Source organism: Arvicola amphibius, chromosome 18, assembly GCF_903992535.2.
Source record: "Arvicola amphibius chromosome 18, mArvAmp1.2, whole genome shotgun sequence".
NCBI classification, from domain to species: Eukaryota; Metazoa; Chordata; class Mammalia; order Rodentia; family Cricetidae; genus Arvicola; species Arvicola amphibius.
The window spans coordinates 3,294,263-3,306,297 of NC_052064.1; positions in this window are offsets into that span (position 1 = coordinate 3,294,263).

A 12,035-nucleotide genomic window follows, 5' to 3' on the forward strand; every position below is an offset into this window, starting at 1 on the left:
ATAAAGAGATAGGAATCTCCTTAGTGTTGAGTTTATAAAACTGGTGTTTACGAATCAAACTCTCATTTTTTAATCTTGAGGAATTACATTTCTGTACGTTAATGTCATATACTGTAAAATAAGATAAAACTTTCAATGTAATTGTATCCTTTTCTATTCCAAAGTTCTATGAATTTGCTTTGAAGAAACTTTTAGTATAGATTTTGATATATAAATTTGAAGTCACACTTACTGTCTATCAAGTCTTTCATTTACATATAGTTACATTATAGTTTCTGATACATGATCATAATAACCATAAGAAGACAAATAAGGAACACTTGTTTTTAAAATTATATGTAGGTGGGTAGGAAGCTAGCACAGCAGGGAAAGCACTTGACACTCAAGTCTGAAAAGTAGAGTTTAGATTCACAGAATCTTTGTCTACGCCAATGTGCATGGTAGACCACCTATAATCCTGAAATGCAGGAGGCAGATACAGACACTCTGGTAAAAGGTGACTAGTCACACTAGCAAAAAATAGTGTGTCTCATGCCTGCTTCACAGGCTATACACAAGCTAGAGAACATTCAAGGGAGACATTTGATGTCAACTTCTGGCCTCCACATGCTCATGCAAAGACCGACATGTCACATGCATGCAGGTAGACCTAAAAGGATGCAATCACAGGCACAGGCACATCACACACATATATATCCTAAAGGAGAATTAGTCATTTTAATTAATATGCAGAAATTAATAACTGCACCAGCATCTAATCATTTTTCAATAAATTAGTTCATAATTTATATATAAAATATTGAAATTAAACATCATTTTATATAAAGCTTTTCATACTACATTTTAATTAAGTCAGTTAAACCTAAAACTGCTTTTTCTTACAGCAAAGTTATTTCAAATATTTGTGATGCATTCTTGGCTTATTATATTAGAAGCTAATATCACCTCATATTTTAATGTTTCTATTGATCACAGTTTTTCTTGTTATTGAAACAGTACTTTTTAGATTCCAAAGATGAGTTAATATTAGGGACATGTATGTCATATGAAGGTTTAAGGTTGAAATTAAAAAAAATACTAAACTATTAATAAACTAGTTGTTTCTCTCAATAACCTGTTCTTTTTTGGAATAACTGTTTTTATTATTATTTTTTATTAAAAATTTCTGCCTCCTCTCCACCTCCCATTTCCCTCCCCCTCCCCCCACTCTCTTCCCCCCCCACTCCCCTCCCCCCCACTTCTCTCCTCCTCCCTCTCCAGTCAGAAGAGCAGTAAGGGTTCCCTGCCCTGTGGGAAGTCCAAGGTCCTCCCCGCTCCATCCAGGTCTAGGAAGGTGAGCATCCAAACAGACTAGGCTCCCTCAAAGCCAGTACATGCAGTAGGATCAAAACCCAGTGCCATTGTCCTTGGCTTCTCAGCAGACCTCATTGTCTGCCATGTTCAGGGAGTCGGGTTTTATCCCATGCTTTTTCAGTCCCAGTCCATATAGTCCATATAGTTATCCTCCTGGATATTGGAAGGAGACAAGATTGCCAGGCAAAAATTGGGAACTTGGGGGTGGGGTGGAATGGGGGTAAGGGGAGATGGGGAGAGAAAAGTGTGAAGGGGAGGATGGGGAGAGCTTGGGGGAATGGGATGTTTGGGATAAAGGAAGGGTGAGTATGGGAGCAGGGAAGTATATATCTTAATTAAGGGAGACATTTTAGGGTTGGCAAGAGACTTGACTCTAGAGGGTTTCCCAGGTGTCCAGGGAGATGTCCCCAGCTAGTTCCTTGGGCAGCTGACGAGAGGGAGCCTGAAATAGCCTGATCCAATAGCCATACTGATGAATATCTTGCATATCACCATAGAACCTTCATCTGGTGATGGATGGAGATAGAGACAGAGCCCCATATTGGAGCACTGGACTGAGCTCCCAAGGTCCAAATGAGGAGCAGAAGGAGGGAGAACATGAGCAAGGAAGTCAGGACTGCGAGGGGTGCACCCACCCACTGAGATGGTGGGGCTGATCTAATGGGAGCTCACCAAGGTCAATAACCTGTTCTTAAACATTGACTGATCTTTTATCATAATAATTTTGCTTTATTTTTATAATCTTTTTTGAGATTATAATAGAATCTCACCGTTTCCCCCCTATCCTTCCATAAAACCCTCCCTATGGACTTTTGCATAACAAAGAAACGCAAAGTATATGATTTTGGCTTTTCTCATTTTCTCAGTTACATATTTAAGTTATTGAGCATAGATATCTTATATTCAATTCTGTAAGTACAAAAATAAATATGTTAGCCAGGCATAATGGTGCATGCCTTAAATCCCAGTACTCAGGAAGCAGAGGGTGGAGAATCTCTGTCAGTCTGTGAGTTCATGGCCATCCTGGTCTACAATGTGAGTTCCAGCATAGCCTGTTACACAAAGAAATACTGTCTCACATAAGTAGGTAGGTAGGTAGGTAGATAGATAGATAGATAGATAGATAGATAGATAGATAGATACACATAGACATACAGATAGATAGATTGATAAATATTTTTCTAGTTGTGTGTCCTTTAGAATAAGTCTAATCATGGGAATATCAGATACTGGCTGAACAGATTTTGAATTTACTGTCAAACATGATAAGACAGTTACAAAAATATATTGATCACAGCCAAAATGATACTAAACATTCTGCATACAGCATATTGTTTAATACTAACATGTAACTCAGATTCTTGAACACTTTAGTGTTATCAGGGTTGGGTTCTAGTTTATGCAGTGATCCTTAAACCCAGCAAAAATAATTATTAGTTCCATTATATTTGAGTCACTATTGTATCAGTATCTTAAAGGCAGGTCACCATTGTAGTTAGCAAGGTTTTAGTTCAGAAGTAGTTACTTCATACAAATCAGATTCCATTTATTTGTGTGAGGGGTGGGGGTGATATGTTCATGTTTGTCTTTTTGCCTGTCTGTGTGTTTGTTTTTAGAAAGATGATGAGGAAAGAATGTTGGGTGGGGATGGAGGTGGTGAGGATCAGGGAATAGTTGGGGACTTGGAAAACATGTTTAAAATATAATGTATAAAAATGTTTAGATAAAATAATAAGACCTAAGTATTAATATATTCAGTCTATAAGAGACTTGTTTTACCAGTATAGATACAGACTAGAAGTAAGTGACAGAAAGGAAATATAACAGACAAATAGAAAAGAAAAGCACATACGAATGGCCATCAGTCACATATCACTTAATATCACAGTATGGATCTTTGCTCTAGACATAAAGTCTTCATCTCTTCATATCTTTAAGTAAAGACACCTTAGCCTTTTAGCCACAGAAAATGGATGTGCAGGAAAATAAAACACAGTGAAAGCTGTGTCTCTGGTAATAGTGGTAGGACCATTAAAATCCCTAAGAGAAACAAGGCTCACAGACCCACACTTTGGATTGCAGCCTTTCTATTCTGCTACTTTCCCCTTTGATGCCTGCCTTCCTAAACTGCAAGTGATCTTGGGAGATACCACATTATTTAAGAGGTAGGGTATTAATTCCAGTTGGTATTCAATGATGCTACTTCCATGAGATTGTCATCTGCCTTAGTTACTGTTCTACTTCTGTGGAGAGACATCATGACCAAGGAAACACAAAATCAAGTATTTGTCTGGGGTCTTGCTTAAGAGTCTTAGTCCATTGTCATCATAGCAGAGAACATGGTGACAGACAAGCATGGTGCTGAAGAGTAGCTGACAGTTATTTCCTGATCCCAAAGCAGAGAGAGAAGGGGGTGGGGATAGGCATGTCACTGGCTTTTGAAACCTCAAAACCCTAAAACACTACCCTTGCCTTTGTTTAGTGATATAAAGAGGTACCCGTTTGTTTATGTTGCATAATATTTAACTATATAAAGATGTGTAACATTTGTTTAATTGTTGCATTGCTGTTTTACCTTACCTGCCTAAGATTGGTCTAATAAGAAGCTGTATAGCCAATTGCAAGGGAAGAGTGTAGGTGGAACTTCCAGGTAGGGAGATTAAGGAGGAGGGATTTAGGCTCTGGGCAAGAAAGAGACACCAGGGAGATGCCAGGGGTCAGCACAACAGACATAGAGAAAGCAAGAAAGTATGACATACAGAATAAAAGAAAGGTAAAAAGCCTTGAAGCAAAACATAGATGAATAGAAACAGGTTAAGTTAAAAGAGTTACGGAACAAGCCTAAACTGAGGCTGAGCATTCATAATTAATATATCTCCATTCTTTATTTGGAAGCTGATTGAGGGTCCAAAGAAATTGCCAACTACAACACAATTCCTCCAACAAAGCCACAACTACTCCAGCAAGGCCAGGCCTTCTCATTTTTCTAATCCTTTCAAATTGTGATACTCCCTGGTGATTTAGCGTTTAAATACATGAACATATGGGGGTCATTTTTATTCAAACCAATACTTTCCTTTCTCAGGCCCCTGTTGGCATTTGATTATATCATCATGCAAAATGCATTTTGTTCAGCTTAAAAGGTCCCCATATGTTTACCACGCTACTTGGTGGCATGAACCCAGGGAGCAGGGCCTAAAAATGAGGGGTACTAAAGTTTCATGCAATAGCCAGCTTTATTTAGAGCATCAGAAAAATCGTACTCTGAGGGCTAAGAAGAGATAGTTGAATAAAGTATACAATCACAAGAAGAAGCCACACAGAGAAAAATCATGGTTTTTAGCTAGAGGCATATAAACAGATAATAGACAGGGTAATCAATAATCTAAAGGAAACTCTTTCCTGTCCATTGCACCTGGGAGGAGTACAAGAACGCATTCCAGAAACAGTTCTGTATTTTGAAGAAACTGATGTCAGAAAACTCTTATCTTGTGATCTTGGAGTTGTGTCCCAAGCACTCAGAATTCTCACATGACTCCTTTTTTGCAGTGTTCTGAAACCCGTAGTCTATCACAATCTCAACAGTGTTTAAGAGTTCAGTGTTCAGTATCATCTGAGACTCATGCCTCAACTCTAATCCACTGACAGTGTTATAATTACGCTGGTCTGCCCATCACCTGGGTACCCTGTCCCTTCCTTAAGAGACAAGCTCCGACCACTCCCAACCCCCACTTCCCTCAAAGGCAACCTGATCTCATGCCTCTTCACTTCCTTTTCTCTCTCTGTCCGTTCTTCTGACGTTACAGCCTCTGCCTTCCCCTTAACCCTCCCTTCTTCCCTCTCTCTATGTACCCCTCTCTCTCTTCCCCCATACCCTTCTACCCTCCCAATACCCATTAAATAAACTCTATACCCAAGCTTTCTCTGCATGGCTTAGACTGTCTGGCTCCCATTCGCTGACCTGCCAGGGTCACCTCCCCCCTTAAATCTTTCACTGGTGGCATGAACTGACAGGCTCTTTCTTCCAGCCAAAGACTTCTAGGAATCCTGTAACCTTTAAACCTTCCATACGGTTGCTTTTCCAACTCAAAACTGCTGTAGTTCTGTGCCCAACATTGACACTAACTGTAGGTACCCCGCCACCTCTGGCCCTGCCTCCGTGAGTGTGGAATTACCTTGGCGGTGGTGGTTCCCCATGTGAAAAGTCCCAGTACTGGTCAACCATTAATGGGGCTTAAATCCCCTCCCTCGGTGCCCTGACTCCATGCGACGACAAAGGGGTTTGGTTTGTGCCTACCCATTCTCATGGCCTCTGGACTTGGAAGAGACAAACTAAGGACAGCCTGAGCTGCATCCATACTGAACTTCTGGGACACTGGAACTCAGTCTCTTGGACCTTCTTTCCTCGTTCATGGAAACTGCACCTCGCTCCTCAGATATCAAGCCACATACCTGCCTATCCTTAGCTAACATTCTGGCCATCGTCGATAGTTGGAAATGTAACCTACATTCTTCTCCCTTCTCTATGTTTGTTTGTTTTTCATTCCTGGATGTAATCACAGCCATGCTAAACTGTGTCTCACGGGTGCCGCCCACCCGTCTGTGGGCGGACTCTGTTTCTCTTCCATCCTTCTTTCTTTGGACATAGTTCTCACTCAGCCTTAGCTCTCACACAACTGGCCTTTCTCGGCCACCATTATCTTGTAGATGAACAGATAATGGCCTGATCCAGTCATTTATTTATTTATTTTTGGCCTCATCTGTGGGAGACAGGCTAAAAAGACCATATAGATTTCTAACATCTACCAGGGGATGGTTTAATGTAGAGTTAACGCAAGTAGGCAAAGACACAAAAAGTGCCATTTTGTTTGAGCTTAAGAAAGGGAGGAGCCACCCCTAGTCAAACGGCAGTGGAGGAAGTTTCCCCACATGACCTGCTTCAAGCCAATAGCTATGCTTGTAAAAATTACTTTTATGCTCTGTTACAAATGGTGTGTTTGTATGACAGTCTACCTTAGCAGGGGCCGCTGAGGCATCCATCCATTGCACACAGAGACCCACTTCTGCAGTGCATTTCTCCCCTACCTACAACGACTTTACTTTCCCATTTCCTTGGAAGCATTAATTTTCAAATGTTTTCCTTGCTCTAAAGACCTGAGCATGTCTGTATTGTTACAAAGTGTCAGTCAGAGATTTAAAAAGTCAGCTTTCTCTCACTCTTTTTATATTTAACCTTATGCGCAACTTAAATTCAATTGTGTATGTGTATACATACTTACTGTTAAATGTTTTAAGCAGTCCTGATATCTCAGACCAGACTAAAAAAGCAATGTCTCAAATATTTTAAATTGGTAGGTACTTTTAAATCTGTTACAATACACAGTATATGTGATTCAATGCTTCTTTCTATATAATGATAAAAAATTAAGGTTATAAAGATCTATTTCAGATTAACAAAAAGCTAACCTACAGCCTTTCCTGTAAGCTATTCTTCACTATTTTCGGTTTTACTGTTAAGCTTCTATTGCAAACAGTTTTTCTTCTTTGTCCTTCAAGTATAAATCTCACCTGTTAAGTTACAAAACCAGTATAGTCAAGCTTGGACCTATCTCTCCAGGCAAATCCTATACAGTGGTCATAACTAGATTTAGCTGATAAACAGCCCTCAAGTGCTTAGAGATCTGGGATATATGACATTTAAATATTGAATTATTAAAAGGCCTTTTGTAACAGAGAGACAGGTTAGCTCCTAGCAGTACCACCCCATTTTCTCCAAAGAAGACAGAAGACAGATGGGCACAGAACAATGTCCATCTGCAATTTTCTTAAAGTAAAAACGTTAACCACTGGGTGAAACTGCCTTTTATCCAAACTGCTACAGTGCTCTAGTGGATGAAGGAGAAGTAGAATCGACTGCCTTGCTGCTCAATGCAAGGTTTGTCTTTCTACAGACTCCTAACCCTCAGCATCTTCTAAAGCCAGGCAGGTCCTATGCTAACAGCAATAGGCAACTGCAGCCCGGAAAGCTCCTGCCCTCGATGACCATAGAGGACCCTAAGGGGTGGCTCTAGTTAGCCAATCGAGTAAGTTCTCTGTCCTTTTTAAAATAAATAACTCAAGTAAAAATTTTATCCTTCTCAAAGATCTTTGATATTATTTGAATGGCTGGGAGGTTTTTCCAGTTTAAAAAGGAAAACCTCTCATAACAAATTTTAGCATAACGTCTTACCATATTGTAATAAAAGGTGTGTTAAGATACAAAGCTCAAACGAAGAAGGTGTTTTAAGGTATATAAATGGAAGTTGTTAAGGTGTGTACCTTCAAGTTATAAAGGTCTGTGGACAAATGCAAGTTATCAAATTTCTCTCTCACTATGCTGCCAACCATAGTCTTAACATTATCAATAATTGCTGATGAACTATTACTCTAGCTCTGGCACAGGACAACCACTACAACTGTCTGTTATACAATGCATATGTCTAAAACTTAGGTTTTTACAAACTCAAAAAATTCTTGTGAGTTTCAGGGAGCCTCATTGAAGGATTCACTGTAAGCTGGTCAGATACACCCCTCTCTCAATTCCTTGGTCCCGACATCCTCCTCCTCAGTTACAAGGACCTAAAGAATTTTTTTTTCTTCCTAAACTTAACTTTGTCCTCTGCTCTGCTAACACCTCACCAGGTCTAAGAGATGCCAGACAGTTCCACACCACAAATCATGAACAGGAGTGAAGCAACCAGTACCCCAGGATGTGACCAGCATCCCAGCTTTCTTAGGTACCCCAAGACATCAACAGCCATAAATCAGCAAGAAGTAGTCTTGGAACTTGACACTCTCATTCCTTTAACCTACAGTGCCTAACCTCCTCACCTTCTTATTATAAGAAAAAGATAGGAATGTTATAATATTAATTACGCTGGCCTGCCCTGTCACCTGGATACCCTGTCCCTTTAAGAGACAAGCTCTGCTGACTCCCAATCTCCCCTCCACTCCCCCAGGAATGCTGATATCACTTCTCTTCCCTTTTTCTTTCTCTCTGTCCATTCTTCCCAAGAGGCAGCCTCAGCCTCCCACCTTTCCCCTCCTCTTTCCTCTCGCTCTCTGTCCTTCTATCTCTCTTTCTCTCTCTCCTCCATACCCTCCACCCTCCCTTATCCTCCCAATACCTAACAAATAAACTCTCCATACCCAAGTTCTCTCTGCATGACATATCTGTCTGTCTCCCACCTGCTATGGCCTCACCCACCCACAGTGGGACCTTTAGGGTCACCTGTGCCATAAATCCTTCATTAAGAACAAAATCAAAAGTCAGATCACAAACTTCCAATATATAATGGAGAGAATATACATCATCACTCAAAAAAAGCATGTAAGGGAGCATAATGAGGAAATACTAGAGCAAAAGAAGGGTTAAACACGGCTGGGCAAATTCTAAATTGTGCACCTCCATGTCTGATGTCAAAGTGCTCTCCAGGTTTCTAACTCCTTTCAGCTTTGTTGGCTGTAACATACTTCTCTCTCTTGGACTCATTCCACATCTAGTCTGCAGATTTCTTGGCAGGTATCCTATGTCCATGTCATCTCCCACACCTTGGGAGTCTCCAAACCCAATCCAGACATACTCAATGGCTTCTCCGAGATTCTGTGCACGAACAACTTTTAGACATGGCTAACCTCAATGGCTTTCCTTAGCCACAGAGGGAGATTTCACAACCCCTTTGCTTGTATTCGTGACTCTAAAGCCAGAAGCACATTGTCCAAACCACCAAATTTTGCTGCCTGGTGGGGCTAGAACTTGATCCCCTCTTTACATTACATTTGCACCAATTTTCTGTTGTTCATGGTTTCCTTCACTGCTTAATCTCTCCTTTGAGTCCTTTTTCCTTTTCACAAGTTGGAAGTTTAGCTGGGCGGGTCTTGCCACGAGGGCACTACTCCTTGGTTCCATTATCATCCGGCTTCTCTTCAAACTTTTTGTCTCTCTGAGCACAGAACTTAATTCTAACGTTACATTTCCAGGTGGTTTTTATCTCCTCGAATTACACATTTTTCGCTTCTTTTTGTCAAGCTTGCTTCGTTTCATTATAGAAAAGCATAGGAGTCATTACAAATAATCACAGGACACAGTGCAGACTAAGCCGTCTAGGGCTCTCCTGGGTCAACGCCATTAATACAAAGCTCGATTTAGCCTCATGCAGATTTTTAGGACAAGGGCAAAAGGAAGTCCCATTGTTTGCCAAATTATCACAAGAATTTTCTCTAAGCTACTTACTAACGTTCTTCTACTCTGAAACCTCTTAACAAGGGTCATCGTAATTTCCATCACTCTGTTCTACTGTCTTTCAAGCTCCTACTCTAATGGCCTATTAAATTCCACTAAAAGTGCTCAAACATTTTTAAGTCCAAAGTCACAAAGTCCATATCCTGCCACAAGCACCATAGTCAGGTCTGTCACAGCAACAGCCTGCTCCCTGGTATAATTTTTTTTTTTTGTTTTAGCCACTGTTCTCTTGCTGTTTCTATGTTTTCTATGGCTAAGACAGCTCTCATGAAAGAAAGTATTTAATTGGGGTCTTCCTTACAGATTCAGAAGCTTAGTTCATAACCATCATGGCAAAGAGCAAGGCAGCAGGCAGGTTGCTGGAAAAGCAGCTGAGAGAGAGAGATATTCTGATCCCTCAAGCAAATAGAGAGAAAACATTGTACCTGACAGGGGCGTTTGAAACATCAAACCCTACTGCCAGTGACACATTTTATCCCCAAAACCCACATCTACTAATGTTTTTCTCATTGTTTTAAACAGTGTTGACTATAAGTATTCAAATACATAAACCTCTTGGGACCATTCTTGTTCAAGCCACCATGTCATCCGTGAATGGATGGGACTTCACAGAAACACAGCTGGTTCAGGGCACCCAAGTTTCTATTACTCCCTCTTCCATGCTCTTCTCGGTAAATCCAATATTTGTATACCAACTTCGCTTGGGTGGAATTCCCACTTTGGTCTTCTAAAGTAAGCACCTTATCTGGGGTGAATGGATGTTTGTTTATCTCTCCCAAAGAAAAAGTGAATGTAGCAACTACGACCAGAAGATATTAAAAAAGAGAAGCCTAAAACATGTCATTAAGCCATTTCTTCATTCTGTGAACATTAGCATATCTTTATGGTTAGGTAAAACACTTGACCTAGTTGGTTACGCGATATATAGACACAGTAAACAAGGAAGATATAGGTTCCTGTCTGCATACCATGAACACGTTTAACAATATTTATTTGGGTTATACAGTGAACTCTATTGTTGTCATTCCAGAGAGTAAGGCTCATAATTACAAATACTTTACTAATCTTTTCAAATAGTACCACTACCTGTTGACTAAGTATTCAAGTATTCAAACCTAGGCCTCTCTTTTTCTTCTGGGGATCTGGAATACAAACTGTGAGGGAGATGCTCAGCATTGGAGACTCAGCTGGGACAGGGACTTCTCAGAAGCTGAGGGCCTCTCTTCCTCTCGTATTCTTGCTGGGGTGAGTGGCCCAGGACTTCTTACTCCTTGGAGGCTGTGCAGGGTATGAGATCTATCCCCCTGTTGCTGTAGCTATATTTGTATCCATACCAGAAAATGAGCTTGGCAAACTTGTCATTGAGAGCAATGCCAGACTCAGCGTAAAAATCACAGGAGTCAGCCTGGTTCTCAGAGTTGCAAAGGATATTCTTTAGTGGGCCAGCCAATTCCTGCTCATAACCTTCGTGATTTCATTGTACTTGACAGATTTCTGTAGGCAGCATGATCTGTGGTGGACATACTGGGGGTAGGACCATGGAAGGCCGTGGTGGTGAGCTCCCATTTGGTCCAGGGATGATTTTGGTCTACAGATTTGAAGAACAATTTAAAATATGATAAATTAGAATATAGTAAGTGTATAAAGCACTTGGCCTATTGTAATTGTTTTAGAGTAACATGACCCGTACACAATTGTGTGCACGTGAGGTCTTCTTACACACTTTAGCTGGCCTCAAGTTCATTATTATCTTAAGGTTTCACTTATTATTATTATTAATTCACTTTATTCATTTGTTTTCTAACCCAGTTGCAGCTTCCCCTCCCTCCTTTCTTCCCATTCCTTCCCCATGAACCCCCTCTTGCCCCACCCCCTGCCCAAATCCAGTCCTTCTTTGTTTCTATTCAGAAAGAGGTAAGCCTTCCAAAGCTGTCAAAAAAGCATGGCATATCAAATTGTGTTAAGACTGAAAAATAGAAATTAAACAGGGTGGTGGTGGTGCAGGCCTTTAATCCAGATTTAATTTCTGTTATTATTTGTTAGTAATGGTGGTGGTGGTGGTGTTTGTGTGTGTGTATGTGTGTGTGTGTGTGTGTGTGTGTGTGTGTGTGTGTGTGTATGTGGGTGTGTATGATGTCTTGTTTGGGGTTTTGTTGGTGTAAGATTATCTATGTGTTTTCATGGGTGCAGCTACATTCCCTGGACTGGAATTTTCCTTCTAGTACTTTCTGTAGGCCTAGGTTTGTGGATAACAAGTTTGTTAAACTTGTTTTATTTTTCATGAAATATCTTGTTTTCTCTGTCTATGGTGATTGAAAATTTTGCTGAATATGATAGTCTGGGCTGCCATCCATGGCCTTTTAATGTCTTCATAACGCTTGACCGCGACCTTCTGCCTTTC